At 43.3% G+C, this 18,946-nt stretch overlaps 1 protein-coding gene across 2 annotated transcripts in view; it reads right to left on the reverse strand.

Moving 5' to 3' along the window:
- Positions 1-18,946, reverse strand: part of LOC126161328 (solute carrier organic anion transporter family member 5A1) — a 547,181-nt gene that overhangs the window by 248,654 nt on the left and 279,581 nt on the right. For both annotated transcript variants that reach the window (XM_049917083.1, XM_049917082.1), the window contains exon 3: positions 12,235-12,334. The gene's annotated coding sequence lies outside the window, so the exon portion shown is untranslated. The remainder of the gene's footprint in view (positions 1-12,234; positions 12,335-18,946) is intronic.

Below are 18,946 nucleotides of genomic sequence, written 5' to 3' on the forward strand. Positions count from 1 at the left end.
CATCGGCGAACCTCGAAGTTTTTATTTCTTGTCCATGGATTTTAATACCTACTCGGAATTTTTCTTTTGTTTCCTTTACTGCTTGCTCAATATACAGATTGAATAACATCGGGGAGAGGCTACAACCCTGTCTCACTCCCTTCCCAACCACTGCTTCCCTTTCATGTCCCTCGACTCTTATAGGAGTGTAAAAGACAAAGTAGGATGGCTGAGGCCAAACCCGCCTTGTCAGTAAGTAGTATAGCTGTTCGTCCATTGTGTGCTCTCTGGTACAGTCGCTTCGGTGTCGAGCGACGGTGGTTCGTCACAAGACGGGGTCCCGGTGCGTCGGCGCGCACGCACCATCCGCCGCTCGTAACTCCCCCTGCCAGTAGGGTTACAGGCGCCATTGGCCGACCTTCGGCAACGATAAGGCAGACAATGCGGACACCTGGTCCCCAGGGGCTGCTAAATATAGAGGCCCGAGGACCAGCTGGAGGATGGCAGCCCCTAATGAGGTGCTCTGTAGGGAAGGGCCGCCTACGTCAGCGCAGCTAATCCTGGGGCACTCGTGCGCCTTACGCCCCTACACTTGGCGTTTTCCTGAATTTATCAGCAGCGACCCCTACACTGGTAGCCTTGTCCGTTATTCTCGTGCCATTAGTAAATCTACAGTGGGGATCAAAAGGGCCAGAGGCGGCAGACCACGGGGCGTCACTTGGTACTATTACACTGGTGCATAAGTTCGTAGCGTTTTTTGTTTTGTATGTTGGTATTACGGTTGTTATGGGTTTATTCATCGATTGTATTTGTTATCTGTACTTCACTGTTGCTATCTGAGTTTACATATTGTCATTTGGAGATAGTGGGCAGAGCTGTGGACGCTAGAAAATGTAATGCCAAGTGGAGAAACCGGAACGATTCCGACATATTCTTACGTTTATGTTCAATAGAGGGATGACAGCAGCGGAGACAGCCAGAAATATTCACACCGTGTATGACGATAATGCCGGTAGACACGGCACTGCAAGAAATTGGCTTCCTCGTTTTAAGCAGGATTGTTCTGACATTAGCGACTCTACACGTTCGTTTCGTTTCGTCATTTTCTTTAGACCGAAATTAAGCGCTGTCGGGGGTGGCCGCCACTTGGATGGGTGACCATCCGGGCCACCATGCACTGTTGCCATTTTTCGGGGTGCACTCAGCCTCGTGGTGCCAACTGAGGAGCTATTCGATCGAATGGTAGCCGCTCCGGTCAAGAAAATCATCATAACGACCGGGAGAGCGGTGTGCTGACCACACGCCCCTCCTATCCGCATCCTCATCTGAGGACGACACGGCAGTCGGATGGTCCCGATGGGCCACCTGAGGTCTGAAGGCAGTGCGCTTTTTTCCACTTCAACGCGGGGTCGGCCTTGTTCCTATGGATTTGGCGATGTTAGTGTCAGAGGGTGGCTGGATGCCCTTCCTGCTGCCACCCTGTAGCCCAGCAGAGTGCGTCTAGTGTAAGCCATGAAATACTGCGAACGTTTTCGGAGTCCTATAACTGAGGCGGGGCGTGGGGACCAGCCAGGTATTCACCTAGTGGGATGTGGAAAACCGCCTAAAAACCACCTCCGCACAGGTTTGCGCGACCTTGTTGCGATGATGAGAGACCCTTCGCCAACGACTCACCTTGCTTTTGTTCACTGCCAGGTCTCGGTAGCGCCGCCAGTTACCGCAACTTCATGAAACTATACGTGCTGAAGCGGGAATATTCCACGACGCTCCACAACAAATTCCGCATTTTTCAACCGAAAATAGCGGATAAAATAACTGTTGCATTACTTGAACGCCCCTCGTATCAACATCATCTTTCCATTTAAGTCTCTTCCATTTTGTCATTGACAAAAAAAATAATTTTAATCTGATCTTACTGAATAAAATTCCTTATTTTTATCAATTTTATTGCTTGCCCTTACATACGTCATGAACGTCATCTCTGCTGCGTGTACATGTGATTTCCTTTTTTTTAATTTTTGGTTATTATCTGTAATTCTTAACCATATACAAGAGTAGGTACAGCGTTACCAGATTGGATTAATAGAAAAGAGGGAGAGGGATGGGAGAGAGAGAGAGAGAGAGAGAGAGAGAGAGAGAGAGAGAGAGAGAGAAAGAGAGAAAGATAGAGACAGAGCGGCGCGATTCATCACGGGATTGTTTAGCCGGCGCGAGAGCATTACAGAGATGATCAACAAATTCCAGTAGGAGACGCTACAAGAGAGCACGGAGAGGTTTACTACTGGAAATCCGATAGACTACGTTCCGGGAAGAGCCGGGAAACATATTACTCTCCCCCATATTAGTCTCGCGAAAAGACCATAACGAGAAAAGACGACAAATTACAGCTATTACGGAGCTTCACCGACAATCATTCTTCCCACGCGTTATTAGCAAATGGAACAGGGAAAGGAGGGAGGGAGGGGGGGGGAATCAGTTAGTTACTGGTACCAGAGATACGCTCCACCAATCACTATGACGTGGCATTCGCAGAGAAGATGGAAATGCTGGGGAATTAGATTAGGAAATGCGACACGAAGATAGTAGATGAGTTCTGCCACTTGAACAACGCTATAATTGAAGATGGATAAAGCAGGCAGGATATAAAATACAGACTGGCAATAGCAAGAAAATTAATTCCGAAAAACAGAAATGTTTTAAAATGTAACAAATATGTTAGAAAGTCTTTTCTGAAAGTATTTGGAGCACAGCCTTGTATCTCAGTACACCATGGATAAAAGCAATACAAGCGATGAAGTGCTAGACTATAATGTCTCGAGTTCGATCCCCGGTCATTCTAGTATATTTATCTGTCACTTTTCACTTTTTCCATCACTTGCAATGATTGATAAGGTGACAAATGCAGAATTGTACTACGAACGAAATCTAAGATGAAAGGTCGTCGGCGGGGAACGGCGTACACAAAGAACTAGGGGTAGAGATTTCGAAAAAGGTTTCTAATTGAAAAGGAACGGGCGAATGCAATGAACGAAAGGAACTACAGGGTGGTTATAATTGAACTTTCGGTATTTGATTGGGCACTCATGAAAAACGAGTGATCCTAGGACAATGAAACTTAGTGAAAACATTTATAAGGACATGCAAAGAAAAAATAACGATTTGAAAGAAACGGATTTGTAAATGTCATCATATTCGTCGTTGACTATAGAAATTATTTATTTCACCATTGCAATTTCGGTCTTTGGGGAGTTCTGATGTGGTACTGGGGAGGAATGTAACCACCTCCGACAATTATTCCCAAGAGAATCACATAAACCAAAATGAAAAGCACATTTAACTCAAGATAAAGGTATAAACAGTTCCCCAATCGGATCTCCGGGGGAAACTGCGTTAAATGCTGCTGAGAGTACGAACATGCATCTCCGAAACAAAGTAAGGATCAGTACCTGAAACGTACAGAGTCTATATGAAGCTGGGAAATTAGCTAACTTAATGCAGGAAATGGGAAGACTGAAGACAGAAATTCTAGGAGTGGCAGAGATATGGTGGCCAGATGCTAGAGTGTGTGAGGTTCACGGAGGAACTATCTACTATTCAGGGAACCAAGGCATTAGGCACAGAAAAGGCGTGGGAATAATTGTCTAAGAAAAAGTTTAGAAATCTGTAATAAATTTCTCCCCACACTCAAACCGAATGGCTTTAATTACACTTAATGCCGTTCCAATTCATACCAACACCAGCCAAGTATATGCGCGCAGCACATCAGATTCAACTGAAGATGAAATTGAGGTATTCTACGAAGAGTTGAAACAACTTCTTAAGCTGATAAAAGAACACGAGATAAACTTAATAATGGGTGATTTTAACTCTAAAATAAGAGAGGAAAGATTTGAACAACTAGTGGGTCCATTTGGGCTAGGATACGACATGATCGAGGCAAACGGCATTGTCAATTTTGTCAAGAGGAAAATATGAAGATAATAAATACTTGGTATGAGCCACCACCTAGACGCTTGTACACATGGAGAGCTCCAGCTGATCACCCTGAAAATATTCTACGGAATCAAATAGATTACATTCTGATTAACAAGCGCTTTGGATCCTCGGTAACGAGGGCATGCACCTATCTGGGAGCCGACATTCCCTTAGACCATGTCCTGCTAGTAGCGGAAACAAAAATAAAAATTACAATTGTCAAAAAACATACACAACAGCGGAAAATAGAATAAGATCGCCTTAAAGGTGAAAATATCAAAAATAGGTAACCACAAAAATCAGGGAAAGATTTACAGATACAATCAAATCACAACTAGAAGGAGGAACAGTTATAAACAACGTATGGGATCAAATGTAGAAAATTGTGACAGGTGTTGCGGAAAATGAAATAGGTTAAAAACAGAAAACACGAAAGAAAAATTGGATGATTACTTGAAAAAAAAAAAGGAAAATGTAAAAACGAAAGAAACCAGGACACATATAGGGACATGCAGAAAGTCATAAGAAAGAAGATTAGAGCAGCAAAAAATAACCGGCTGAAACAATAATGTAAAGAGCTGGAACGACTACAACAAATACATGACGACTTTAGCTTACATAAGAACGGCTGGTATATATCGTACGAAAACCTTCTCAAATATAGAAAATGACCCAGGAGAAACAGCACAGGACAATCAGCAAAAGAAATCTATCTTTGAGAGCTAGATAAACAATCTTTTTTGCATGTGAAAAGACCTGAAATAGAAAATAAAGATGACCATGGTCTATCGGATCCTGCTATCACAAAAGACGAAATCAGAAGGGCAATAGGAACGGCGAAAGATAGGAGGGCAGTTGGTCCAGATCAAATACCAATTGAAATTCTGAAATTGTTAGATGAGAACGGCGTCTCCGTTCCCCAAAAAATATTCAATCAAATTTGTAATACGGGTAAATTTCCTAACAAGTGGCTGACGTCACACTTCATCTCTTTGCCCAAGAGGAACAATGCAAGAAAATGCGGAGACTACAGGGTAATTAGCCTGATAAGTCATACTCTAAAGAAATTTCTCAGGATCATTCAATATAGAATCACAGCCAAGTGTGAAAGGGATATGGGATATTGAGAGTTTGGATTTAGACGGGGTCTAGGTACGAGGGAAGCATTGGTCGCGATTCAGGTATCTGTTCGAAAGTGCTACGATCAGAGGAAGAATGTAATGCTGTGTTGCATAGTCTATGAGCAACACGATAAACTTGTATAAATTTTGAGAAGACCGGACATCGACCGAAAAGATATTCGGTGTATAGAAAATCTGCACTGGAATCAAACTGCTGACGTCTGACCTGGAGGCCAATTGAGAGAAGCACAAAAAATCTGTAGAGGAGTTAGACAAGGCCGTGTACTCTCACTACTGCTCTTTAACCTGTACTCAGAACATACTGTGTATTCCAGGAGGCGCTTGAAGATTGTGAGGTAGGTATAAAAGTAAATGGTGTATGGATTAACAACATAGATGAGACAGTCTTAATTGCAGATAACATAGAAGATCTTCAAGATCTTCTGGCTACTGTGGGGGAACAAAGCAGGAATATGGGTCTCAATATCAACATCAAAAAGACCAAATTTATGATAGTCACTCGCAGTTCAGATGAGCACCAAAATGCAGAATTAATGCATTATAATCAGCCCATAGGGTGAACAGACTGGGGACGTGCTTGTGCGAAAATTGGTCATCGGACACGGAAATCAGAGGCAGGATAGGCCCGCAGCGCATTCATGAAATTTAACTAAGTGTTCACTAGCACTGACCTTGATCTTAACCTTGATTTATGAAGAGCTATGTGGTCAGTGGTTTTGTGCGGAGTGGAAAGTTCGACGTTGAAAGTGAACATCATGAACAAGTTGGATGCATTCGAGATGCGGTTATATCGAAGAATACTTAAAATTCCGTGGACAGCAAGGAAAACAAATGAAGAGTTGAGAATAGTAAAAAAGAGACCGCGAACTGCTAACCACAATCAAACGTAAGAAAACAGCTTACTTACGTCATGTGATACGAAATGAAGGGTATCACCTCCTTAAACTGATAATCGAGGGGGAAGATTGAAGGGAAAAGAGGAACTGGCAGGAGAAAAATTTCATGGCTCCGCAACATCAAACAGTGGACAGGAATAAGAAACGCCGGCTACTTGATCCATGCTGGAAGAGAGAGAGAGAGAGAGAGAGAGAGAGAGAGAGAGAGAGAGAAGACTGGGAAAATGTGATACCAAACATCCATTAGTGGATATGCACCAGAAGAAGTAGAAAATGTGGTACTGCCTAAGATTTTGTTTCAGCACGTTTCATTAAAATCCTCCGACATACATACTAAATGGCAGTGCGGGTCGGTGTCAAATGCTTTCTTGAAGTCAAGGAACACGGCATTAACCTGAGCTAGTTATCTACAGAGTAGTTGTCAACAGAGCGAGCCGAGTTCCGCAATGCCTCTGTATGCGAAATCGATCTTGATTTTTATAGAGCAGATCTTCGTTCTCAAAAGAACGTCAAAATTTTTGGACATAAAGTAGGTTATCATAATTCTACAACAGATTGACGTCAAAAATAAAGGTCTATAACTGGATGTATCTATCCTAAGACCCTTCTTGAAAAGGGAATGACCTGAGTTTTTTTCCCAGTCGCTAGGTACGTTCCTTGCTACAGAAATCTACGATAAACTACTGCTGGAATGGGAGCAAGTTCTTTCGCATAATCTTTGTAGATTAGAATGTTTTTGAAGAAATTCGTTGAACAAGAAAAACAGTACTAACTTGAACAGCAAGAAAAATGTACACGAAAATGTTTGTTTCGTTTTCCATAACGCTGGACTAAAGTCACACATCTTATGATTGTTTTCTTTTCAAAAATGCCTGTCTGAGGATCCCTAGAAAGTACAGCATTTCTTACAGCAGTCTCGACATACCTCAACTATTTCCTCTAATACAGGGGCGTTTGAAAAGTCCATGCAAAGTCCAAGAGATGGCACCACCGGCGCTTATCGAGGTCATGTTTAGTTAGTAACATCTTTGGAAAGAACAAACACCAAGTTTCAGCCATATTGGTCTATTTCTTTGTGTCTGGCATTTGTGTCAATCAAGACGCCTCAGGAGACTAAAGAGAAGCTTGATAAACGTTACGGTGACTCTGCACCTTCGATTAGAACAGTTTAAAAGTGGTTTTAAAATTTTCGGAGCGGCCATATGGGCACAAGTGACGCTGAACGTTCTGGACGCCCTGTGGAAGTTACGACTCCAGAAATCATTGATAAAATCCATGATATGGTGATGGATGACAGAAGAGTTAAGATGCGTGAGATTGCTGGTGCTGTGGGCATCTCGAATAAAAGGGTACATAATAAATTGCACAAACATTTGGACATGAGAAAGCTATCCGCAACATGGGTTCCGTGATTGCTCACGCTTGACCAAAAACGAAATCGTGTGAAGTGTTGCAAGGATGGTTTGCAGCTGTTCAGGAAGAATCCGCAGGACTTTAAGCGTCGTTTCGTCACTGATGATGAAACATGGATACATTACTATACTCCTGAGACCAAACTACAATATAACAATGCGTTACCAAGGAAGAATCTGCACCAAAAAAGGGGAAGACCATCCCTTCGGCCGGAAAGGTTATGGCGACTGTCTTTTGAGATTCGCAAGGCATAATCATCATCGTCTATCTGGAAAAGGGTAAAACTATTACATGTGAATATTATTAATCTTTATTGGACCGAGCTGCAAGAAAAACACCAGCGATTGGACCGCAAAACAGTCCCTTTCCATCACTACAATGAACCAGCACACACCTCAGCAGTTGTGGTAGCAAAATTAATGGAAATAGAATTCCAACTCGTTTCACATCCCCCCCTATTCTCCATACTTGGCCCCCTCGGACTACTATTTGTTCCCCAATTTGAAGAAATAGGTGACGAGACAAAGATTTTATTCAAACGAGGAGGTGATTGCAGCAACTAACAGCTATTTTGCAGACTTGGACAATTCCTATTATTTGGAAGAGATAAACAAATTAGAACAGCGTTTGACGAAGTGTGTAAGTCTAAAAGGAGACAATGTCGAAAAATAAAAAAAGGTTTTATTTTTGCACAGGCTTTTCGAACGCACCTCGTAATGAAACAAGGTATGGCCTATTCATCCGGAAGTGCAGTAACTGAAATTACGTGCCCACTTCTGGTTGCATGAATGATTTTTAGTTTTTAAGCAATTAATGCCACGTAGTAATTAGTAATTAACTGGTAAATAGCCTGTTCTGCCAGAAAGATTCGTTGCGCCATTTACATCTTCTATAAACCGCTACTGTGCAGACAGAAAAGCTCGTGGCAAACTGCCCGTTTCATCAACTGACCTAGCAGGAGAAATTCATTCATGCGGAACTAAAAATAGCGACTCCCCAGGGCAGCGGAAGAAGTAGAACAGGCGAGTGACGTTCTATTATTAACACGAGGACCAACGGAGTGCCCCAGAGTTGGTGCCCTCTCGTTACTTTTTTGTTCCATTCTCTTCTTCCCGCAGCCGAGAGTCTTTTCCTCTGCGGGGAGAGCTTTGTCTTCTGTCTCTCATATCGCCGAAACAGCACCAGCAGACTAAGGCAGCATAGCCAATTTTTGTACTCGTAACGGGCAGATGTCTGTTACAGACATATTACATCGCCCTATGATGTTTAGTTACTCTAAGGCCCAGATACTCAAAGGACAGCTCCGCCTTCCATTCACGTACCGGTACACTATGTGATCGAAAGTATCCGGACACATGGCTGAAAATGACTTACAAGTTCGTGGCGCCCTCCTTCGGTAATGCTGGAATTTAATATCGTGTTGGCCACCCTTAGCCTTGATGACAGCTTCCACTCTCGCAGGCATACGTTCAATCAGGTGCTGGAAGGTTTCTTGGAGAATGGCAGCCCATTCTTCACGGAGTGCTGCACTGAGGAGAGGTATCGATGTCGGTCCGTGCGGCCTGGCGCGAAGTCGGCGTTCCAAAACATCACAAAGGTGTTTTGTAGGATTGAGGTCATGACTCTGTCTAGGGCAGTCCATTACAGGGATGTTACTGTCGTGTAATCACTCCGCCACAGGCCGTGCATTATGAACAGGTGTTCGATCGTGTTGAAAGATGCAATCGCCATCGTCGAATTGCGTGGGAAGCAAGAAGGTGCTTAAAACATCAATGTAGGCATGTGTTGCGATAGTGCCACGTAAAACAACAAGAGGTGCAAACACCCTCCATGAAAAACACGACCACACCATAACGCCACCGCCTCCGAGTTTCGGCACTATACACGCTGGCAGACGAAGTTCACCGGGCATTCGCCATACCCACACACTGCCATCGGATCGCCACATTGTCTACCGTTATTCGTCACTCCGCACAACGTTTTTCCTCTGTTCAAACGTCCAATGTTTATGCTCCTTACACCAAGGGAGGCGTCGTTTGGCATTTATCACCGTGATGTGTGGCTTATGAGCAGCAGCTCGACCATAAATGGACAATACACACAAGTATTCGCTATGTTAGTTATTTTACTTCCATTCTTTATTTCTATACTTGCTCCAAGCAGTTGTACTGGTTCAAATGGCTCTGAGCACTACGGAACTTAACATCTGAGGTCGTCTGGACTTAGAACTACTTAAACCTAATTAACCTAAGGACGCCACACAAATCCATGAACTGACTTTCGCAGACTGCCTGTAATAACGATGTAGTGTCTCCAGCCGTCAACTACCATCATCGTTGTTGCAGGTAGTTCATAGATGTTGGGCACTGATAAATCGTATATGCGAGTGGAATTAAGCCCCTCAGCGTCAGTTAAGGCCTGAAGATGCTGCACTGAAGCACCAAAACTGGTTGCCAGATAATAAATAACATCGTATCGACGGCTGCAGGTGTTACATTTTATTACGTGTTTATACTTGTTTTAGTGTCAGAATGAGGATATGACAGGATATTTAAAGCCAAATCGCTGTTTTAACCACAAATCCAAAGTTGTTATGGGTAACGGAAAACTTTTGATTGGTAGTTTAACTTGTTATTATTATAAATAATATGTGGAAACGAGACCAAGTTTAACAAACTTCTGATATTATGGGTGCAGATTGTATACAAATCAGCAGGCTTAGAAAAAGCAAGCCTGTGTTTTATGCAAGTCTGCAGGCTTTCGTGGTCGTTGTCACTGAAGTTAAAATCTTCTAGGTTATTAGGCCGCGTCATGTTTCTTCTAAAATGTTCGACGTTTCGACCCCTCTGCTGGGATCTTCCTCAGGATCTGTTGATGTTCACTACTGCTAGAACACTGTCAGAGACGAGTGTCGCGTCCACTTATAAAGGGGGAGCAGAGCGGGAATATTAGCCTATGACTACGGCCCACCAATGGTAGCCATACGAATTTTAACCAGCAAGAAACGCCAGAAAACTCCCCCTTTATAATTGGACGCGACACTCGTCTCTGACAGTGTTCTAGCAGTAGTGAACACCAAAAGATCCTGAGGAAGATCCCAGCAGAGGGGTCGAAACGTCGAACGTTTTAGAAGAAGCCTGTGTTATTCTAGTATAACGAGAAAGAATACGTTAATCCAGAATACATATATCTGGTTGTGAAACGAGGATGGTGAAAACATCCGTGAATAGCTGAATAGCGATGTTTTTAAAGCGCGATTAGAACAGCTATGTGACGCGGATATAGTGAAGAAAATGTGTTCGGTAGAAGAAGAGGGTAAAGACGAAGCGATAAAAGAACGCCAGAACCCGTTATCAGGGACACCGAGACATTGAAATACGTTAATCTGTTATTAGAATATGCAGAAGAAAATTCGTTTGACTGTACTTTGGTTCTGACCCTCCAGAAAATGACAACCGTGAATAAAAAAACAAAAAAACGCATTGTTTTACTTTTAAAGGTCAATAGGAGACGAGACAGTAATTTCTGGCAACGAATGTACGTTTCCCCATCTCGTTTAAGGGGCTCCGGAAAGGCTCAAAATCATGAAAAGTTCATTTTTACTTTTTTGCGTTTTCTGAATCTGCAGACTATTACCTTTTAATAGATATATAATTTATTCAATTCCGAAGACTACAACTATTTTTAATTTTTTTTTGAAATGTGTTCTACATGGGCGTGACCCGCTGTGGCGCTGTTAAACTGCTGTCAAATGGTGTTATTATTAACGTCCGTGTTCATCAGGTACATTTTAGTGATGTGAGATAAAGTATGTGTTGTGGGTAACCTGTGATGGTTCAATATATATCGCTGGTGTGATTGTCGATTTTTTCATGTTTATACCTGTGATGGTTCAATATATATCGCTGGTGTGATTGTCGATTTTTTCATGTTTATTTACTCTGTCGTTATCTCGAAAATATTCGTAATTAATTCTGTTTCTTGAGTCTCTGTTTTGTTGAAGTATAATAATGAGTAAAAGTAAAGTTGCTGTTGCGACTTTCAACGATGGTAACATTGTAAGGTGCAAGGTAATTAGAAATATGGGAATGAAGATAGGTTCTAACATGGTACGAGCGATGCTTGCTTTAGACAAGGAACGCCTTCGGGCTGCAGACAGGGCTGTAAAGAGTCTAGAAATACAAGCAAGAGTAAACAGGAGGAGGAACAAGAGGAAGCTGGAGGAGGAGTTTGCAGAGGATGAAGATACTCCGTCCTATGGACCTGGAATGCACTAAAAAGTTAATCCAATCTTTGTCGCTCGATTCCCAAAACTTTTATTTTCTCATACTAATTACATGTTTTCTAAGGATCTTCCAAACATATTTGTTTCAAACTTTCAGTAAATGTTACACAGTACCTTCTGCATAATTTAACACAGCCTTTTTCCAAAAAACTGTATATTTCTGAATATATAAATAAAAAATTGCAAAAAAATGTTGTGAATTTTCATTACAATTGAAAAAAAAAATCATCTTTAATAACTGAACAAAAATTTTGTAAAATCCCTGTGTTAAGTTGTAGCCCGTATTCCAATAAATAATCTGTAAAAAGTTCAACTTCCTACCTCAAATACTTTGTGAGGAAAGATGTAATTTATAAGCGTTATTTTAACATTGCAAGTATAGGGCGTTCCGGAGCCCCTTAACGCCGTCTGTCACACCTCCGAAATGTAGGGCTATCGGTCACGCGGTGATGGTGATTCAACAGATAAGGGTGTGGCGGTGTCGCAAGCAGACACTGTGGTCAGCAGCGCCAGCAGTTAACTTGCACGCAGGAGCGGGCCTTACCTTGTTAGGAATGAGGCGCTATCAGCTAGCTGTCCGTCGCCCCTACGAACAGCGCAGAGCCATCGCGGTCTGAATCCGCAGCCTTCTTCAGCAGGAACTTCTGCAAGCAATGACAAAAAAAAAAAAAAGAGGTCAATGTTAGCTAACGGCATGTGGACACAGATTCTGCTAAACGCTCAGGAGCCCTGACGTCATCCACTCAGAGCTAATGGTGCGTCACCGGATGTCGTTACGGAGCAAAAAACAAAACGCTCCACAGCGAACTCACTACGTGTATTGTGGTACTCTTTGCGTGAGGATAATAGCGCTTGCATACGGCATTCTGACGTAACACTTTGAAGGACAAGGGCACGTTTTCCAATTTGTAGAATCGTTTTAAACTGCGGTCATTACACGGAGCAGAAGAGTCGAAACCTCGCTGTAACTGTCACGCAAGGTCTACAATGTGAAGTCGCGTACAATATGAAGAACTCATACCTCAAGGTAATCCATGTGAACTGTTTTTCGGTGACAAGTGGCCCGTATTTTGAGTCCGCAGCTCGTGGTCGTGCGGTAGCATTCTCGCTTCCCACGCCCGGGTTCCCGGGTTCGATTCCCGGCGGGGTCAGGGATTTTTTTCTGCCTCGTGATGACTGGGTGTTGTGTGATGTCCTTAGGTTAGTTAGGTTTAAGTAGTTCTAAGTTCTAGGGGACTGATGACCATAGATGTTAATTCCTATAGTGCTCAGAGCCATTTGAACCATTTTTTGGCCCGTATTGATTCTGACCGTCATGTATCTCCCCCCCCCCCTTCCCCTCAAAAAAATAGTAACCACAACGTATGGAGAGGGAATTCCTTATTTCCAATACAGACGTGAACTAGAATGAGATTTTCGCTCTGCAGCGGAGTGTGCGCTGATATGAAACTTCCTGGCAGATTAAAACTGTGTGCCGGACCGAGACTCGAACTCGGGACCTTTGCCTTTCGCGGGCAAGTGCTCTACCAACTGAGCTACCCAAGTACGACTCACGCCCCGTCCTCACAGCTTTACTTCCGCCAGTACCTCGTCTCCTACCTTCCAAACTTTACAGAAGCTCTCCTGCGAACCTTGAAGGACTAGCACTCCTCAAAGAAAGGATATTGCGGAGACATGGCTTAGCCACGGCCTGGGGGATGTTTCCAGAATGAGATTTTCACTCTGCAGCGGAGTGTTATGCGGCTACAGTCTATAGCTTACAGAAGACTTCCGCATAGCGAGTAAGCTGAAGTACAATCGCTCGGCATTTTAGTTGACCCTGCCAGTTGCGGTGTAGCGATACTCGTTGACGTTCACATAATGCACCTAGGGATGTGGAACACACAGATTACCATGCTATGTGCCTGAGTATGAATGAAGTCTTTTTTGTGCTTTGAAATCGATTACAAATCAGTGAAAAAAAGAAATACAGAAAGTTTAACCTAGTTGTGTAACTTAATGCCAAGCGATCTAGACTGCGAGAGGTGAGCCGTACACGCATCGAGTATGAACGCTGGTTTGGTACACCGGTCAAGCTGAGTGTGACGCTTTGGTGGTCTACCACTGTCGTTTAGAGCGGAGCTTTCTACACTGCGTATCCTGACACTACGTAGCATCGAGTAGCTGCCTCAAAGATGGCGGGAGCCCAGTAGAATCAAACTTTTAATGCTCGTCAAGCCCACGTAAGTCATTGAATTCATAACAATATCGAAAAGTTTTGTATTTGTGGTTAATGTATAGTTGTACTGCACCTAGAAATTAAACACAAAAATCAATATTTCTTTGAAATATGGGTAGTTACAGCAGAATATTTCTTTAATATTAGTGGAAGGGTGTCGTGAAATTTGATTGTATCAGAAGGGTGTCGCTTTGTGAAAAGGTTTGGAAAGCTCTGGTTTATAGAAATACCGGCTTTGTCTCAAATCTCCACCTCAGAAAACACGACAAACAAGTACTTAAAATACGGTACGATTTACAGAAAAAGGCATCATTCATTCATGCATTTGCTGTTTTCTTTTAATTTGTTATCTACGAGAATTGACTGAAAATTAATGCCTCTACCTTCGTCAGTCTTCAATAGTTGGTAGCAGTGGTATGAGGCAGGTACTAGCTTGTTCCGTAGCATCTTCTCTACTGCTCCAGTTGGCGGGAAGCCTTAGCATTGAACGGTTGTGTTGTTATTGCGTAAAGTATACCCTACGCAGACGGTCGGTCAATGCGATTTAAGTAATGGGCACTCATTGAATGTTTGACAGTAGAAGGTGTCACCCTAACGGAGATTCATCAGAGAATGAAAGCAGTTTATGGTGGTTGTGTTGATTTATTTATTTACTTATTGTTCCGTGGGACCACATAAAGGAGAAGTCTCCATGGTCATGGAACGAGTCAATACATGAAATTATAACACGACTGTAGAAACAGATAAAATGAAATATAAGAAACATATTCAGGCGACACGTCATTAGTTTAAATAAAGAAATCAAGAATGTAACACTGGAATTTGCTTAATTTTTTAGCTCTTCCAGGAGCTCCTCGAGAGAATAGAAGGAGTGAGCCATGAGGAAACTCTTCAGTATAGACTTAAAAGAGTTTGGGCTACTGCTAAGATTTTTGAGTTCTTGTGGTAGCTTATTGAAAATGGATGCAGCAGAATAGTGCACTCCTTTCTGCACAAGAGTCAAGGAAGTGCATTCCACATGCAGATTTGATTTCTGCCTAGTATTAACTGAGTGAACGCTGCTAACTCTTGGGAATAAGCTAATATTGCTAACAGCAAACGAAATTAAAGAAAATATATACTGTGAGGGCAATGTCAGAATTCCCAGACTATTGAATAGGGGTCGACAAGAGGTTCTCGAACTTACACCACACATAGCTCGAACAGCCCGTTTTTGAGCCAAAAATACCCTTTTTGAATCAGAAGAATTACCCCAAAAAATAATACCATACGACATAAGCGTATGAAAATATGCGAAGTACACTACTTTTCGTGTTGAAATGTCACTTATTTCAGATGCTGTTCTAATGGTAAATAAAGCGGCATTTAGTTTCTGAACAAGATCCTGAACATGGGCTTTCCACAACAGCTTACTATCTATCCGTACGCCTAGGAACTTGAACTGTTCCCTCTCGCTTATAACATGCCCATTCTGTCTGATTAAAATATCAGTGAGTACTGTGCATCGTTGGGCGAGTAAGTTTAAAGATGTTGCGGCGGGAACATCTGACCTGACAAAGTGTTGGACGTCCTGTTGCAGCAAACACCGTGTTTCACAAGCAAAATGTTGACGGATTGATTCAGGACGATCGTTGTATCACTCAGAGAAAAATTGCAAGCACAATCGGCATTTCACAAGAACGTGTGGGTCACACTATTGCTTTGCTTGGCTACTGGAAGATCTGGGCACGATGGGTGCCCCGAATGCTGACTCCTGCAATGAAACCGCACAGACGTGAAACCCGCCAGGAAGTACTCTCGCGTTACGAGAATGAAGTTGACGCCTTTCTCCATTCAATTGTGACAGGAGACGAAACGTGGGTACACGATTACGACCCGGAGACGAAACGTCAGTCTACGGAATATCGACATAAAGACTCGCCCCAGAAAAAGAAATTCAAAATGCAGCCCTCAGCTGGAAAAATCATGGCCACAGTGTTCTGGGACGCATATGGTGTAATCAATGTTGATTTCCTTGATCGTGGAATGGAACAATAAATTGAGAGCGTTACATCACAACGCTGTGAACTCTGAAACGACGGCTAACAAGCGTCTGAAAGGAAAAGGGAAAAGTTCCCCTGCAGCATGACAATGCCAAACCACACACTTCACGTGCCATCACAGCAGAACTTCAGAGACAGAATCTCACCACCGTACGGCACCCTCCATACCAGGCTGTTCCAGCTCGTGGGCTCCGTTGTGAGCCGCGGAGCGCTCCCTGCTCCAGGGAGCCGTGTCGCTCGCTGCGGCCATTCAAGTGGGCCCGCACGCCGGCTCGTGGCACGGCTGGCTGAGGCAGGCGCCAGGGCAAGCGTTTTGCGTGCCAGCTGCGTCTTACAAGATCGACAACCTCATACTCTTAGATGCTAAGATGTGGTGACATACTACACCAGGAAATACGATGTCCAGGAAATAAATAAGAAACAACTGTTTTACAAGAAATTGCATACTAAATTTATTGGGCCTCTGCAGCTTGAAATTTTCTTTTCAAGATCGGAAATATCAGTCGTCAAAGTGTTCGCAGCGTTAACGCGGAGGATGGCCTTCATTGTTGCTTCCTGAAGAAACGATCGTTCCTTACTTTTTACTCTTTTCATTGCTGAGAAAAGCTGCTCACAATAGTAAGTAGATCCAAACATGCACATGATCTGAGCCGCATTGTTGTGTAGCTTGGGAAATGTTTTTTGCTGTAATGGACGATACCATCGTGACAAATGCAACGTGTTGTAGTACCTCAATTTCAACATAGTTAAATTTTGCAAGTCAATAATCTCCAATTGTACTGACGATGACATGTCATCGGAGGAAACTGAAAAATGAGTTCTGAACACCTTAAGTTCCATTTCCAAACTAGTGAGGTGTCGGAATCGTGTTTCAAACGACGTGATGAGCTGTTTTAACTTTGCTTGGTCATCGCCGAAAGTAGTACCTTCACGTAGTTTTAAAGAAGCAAGACTATTGAAGAACGTTAAATGTCCATTACTCATCTGCCTCTCAAATAAACGTAACTTTCCCATGAACGCTTTGATTTGGTCGTGCATGTCAACGATTAGCTGCCCTTTGCCCTGCAATGACAGATTTAAATTATTCAGATGCATAGTTATGTCAGCTAGGAACGCCAGGTCTGATATCCATTTTATATCTTTCAGACAACGCATTTCTTCCTCTTTCATTTCGAGAAAAAGGGATATTTCCTCACGAATGGCAAAGAAAACATCAAGAACTTTTCCCCGACTCAGCCAACGAACTGTACTGTGGTAAGGTATATCCCCATACTCTGCTTCCATATCTTTCAGGAATCCTTTGAATTGGCGATGATTCATACCGTGACGCCGCACAAAATTCACATACTTCACGACATCTTTCATTACGCCTCCTAGCTCTACTGTTTCAGCACACAGTGCCTCTTGATGAATAAAACATTGAAGAGTCAAAATGTCTTTCCCGAATCCGTCCCTGAGTTTATTTTTCAAACGAGAAGAAAAACTTGGTGACGCCCGATAATTTGTGGTGCACCGTCTGTCGCTACAGAATGGAACATATCCCACGGCAAATTCATATTGACCACTGATTCACAAACAGCTTCAAAAATGTCACGTCCTGTTGCGGTGTAATCGAGTGGTACCACATCCAAAAGTTCTTCAGTTACTTGAAGACGTGTATAATGTCGTTGTATATTGTACCTCTTCGCAGAATTAAATACTTTATGACATACAACACGACCTTCCATTTCAATGGATAGAAAGGTATCCTGCAATAGAAGTACAGGGCTCCCACGGCTAGTCATAGCTGTCGTTGAAGACGGATTATTGCGTCAGTTGCGGCTGCATGCGGCCAGGGGGCAGTGAGTTCGCTTTCCCCCTCCACGCGGGCTCCGAGCTGCCGCAGTGAGCGCTCCGGAGCGCTCCGGCTCCCTGGAGCTCGGTTGGAACAGCCTGCTCCATACAGTCCAGAATTAGCACCGTCTGACTTCCATCTGTTCCCGATATTGAAAGACGTTCTGTGGGGACATCCATTATGCTTCTGATGAAGTCGTTGAGAGAACTGTGAGACGGTGGTTGCGGAAACAGAGTGTCGACTTCTTCCGTGACGGCTTGTACATTTTAAAATGGCGACGGCCGCGGCAAACAGCAACGCAGAGGGCGACTGAGTTCCGCTATTCCACCAGGGAGGATGCTCCCGGCGGGCAGTATGGTACATCTATCAAGTTTTCGACGCATGCGCAGAATAGTTACAGCGCGCTATATATTGCGAAACGGTGGACGTTTTCGCCAGTCTGCGACGGGCTCACCTGAAGACGACTGGCAGGTGCCCAGTTGAAATATCGTGCGAGGTATTGAACGATGACCGGCTGCAAGCCCGAAATTTGTTTGAACATTCAGAAAACTTATTCCACAAGATTTCGGGATTGCAGCCGGATCTCCAAGCGACTGTTCAACACTGGAGATTGCTATTTTTTTTTTCTTTATTGAATTTCAATTCCCCCCGAAGGGGGCGGGCTGGCAGCAGCTTAGTATGCCGCTCTTCAGCCGACAGATTTTGTGACAAAGATCAAGAGAACAAATAATAAAAAACAGGCGATAAAATCGGAGACTTAGAGAGTAACAAGGCGAAAAGAAATCGTGGAACTTAAAACAAACAACAGAGGGATGATGATGGTAATAAAAATACATACGAAGCAGACAGGGAAAACAATAGACAATTAAAAAACACGGCGACAGTCTGGATTCTGTTCGCAAAAGACATAAAATTCACACCTAGCGACAGCATGGTTTCTGTTCGCAACACGAGAAAGACAAACAACACTGAATAGTCACAGGAACACTGCACTAAAAAGTTGGCAAATGTGACACCACAGTCGAGAGCAGGTGGGGGGAAACTGGACAGAAGATGGGAAAACAAAAAAGGGGGGAAAGGAGAGTAAAAGCGAAGGGGGAACCGGGAAAGTAGCTGATGGAGGATGAGGATCCATAAGAGGGGTGGGGGGCAGACGCGACAG

This window comes from Schistocerca cancellata, chromosome 2, assembly GCF_023864275.1.
Source record: "Schistocerca cancellata isolate TAMUIC-IGC-003103 chromosome 2, iqSchCanc2.1, whole genome shotgun sequence".
Taxonomy (NCBI): Eukaryota; Metazoa; Arthropoda; class Insecta; order Orthoptera; family Acrididae; genus Schistocerca; species Schistocerca cancellata.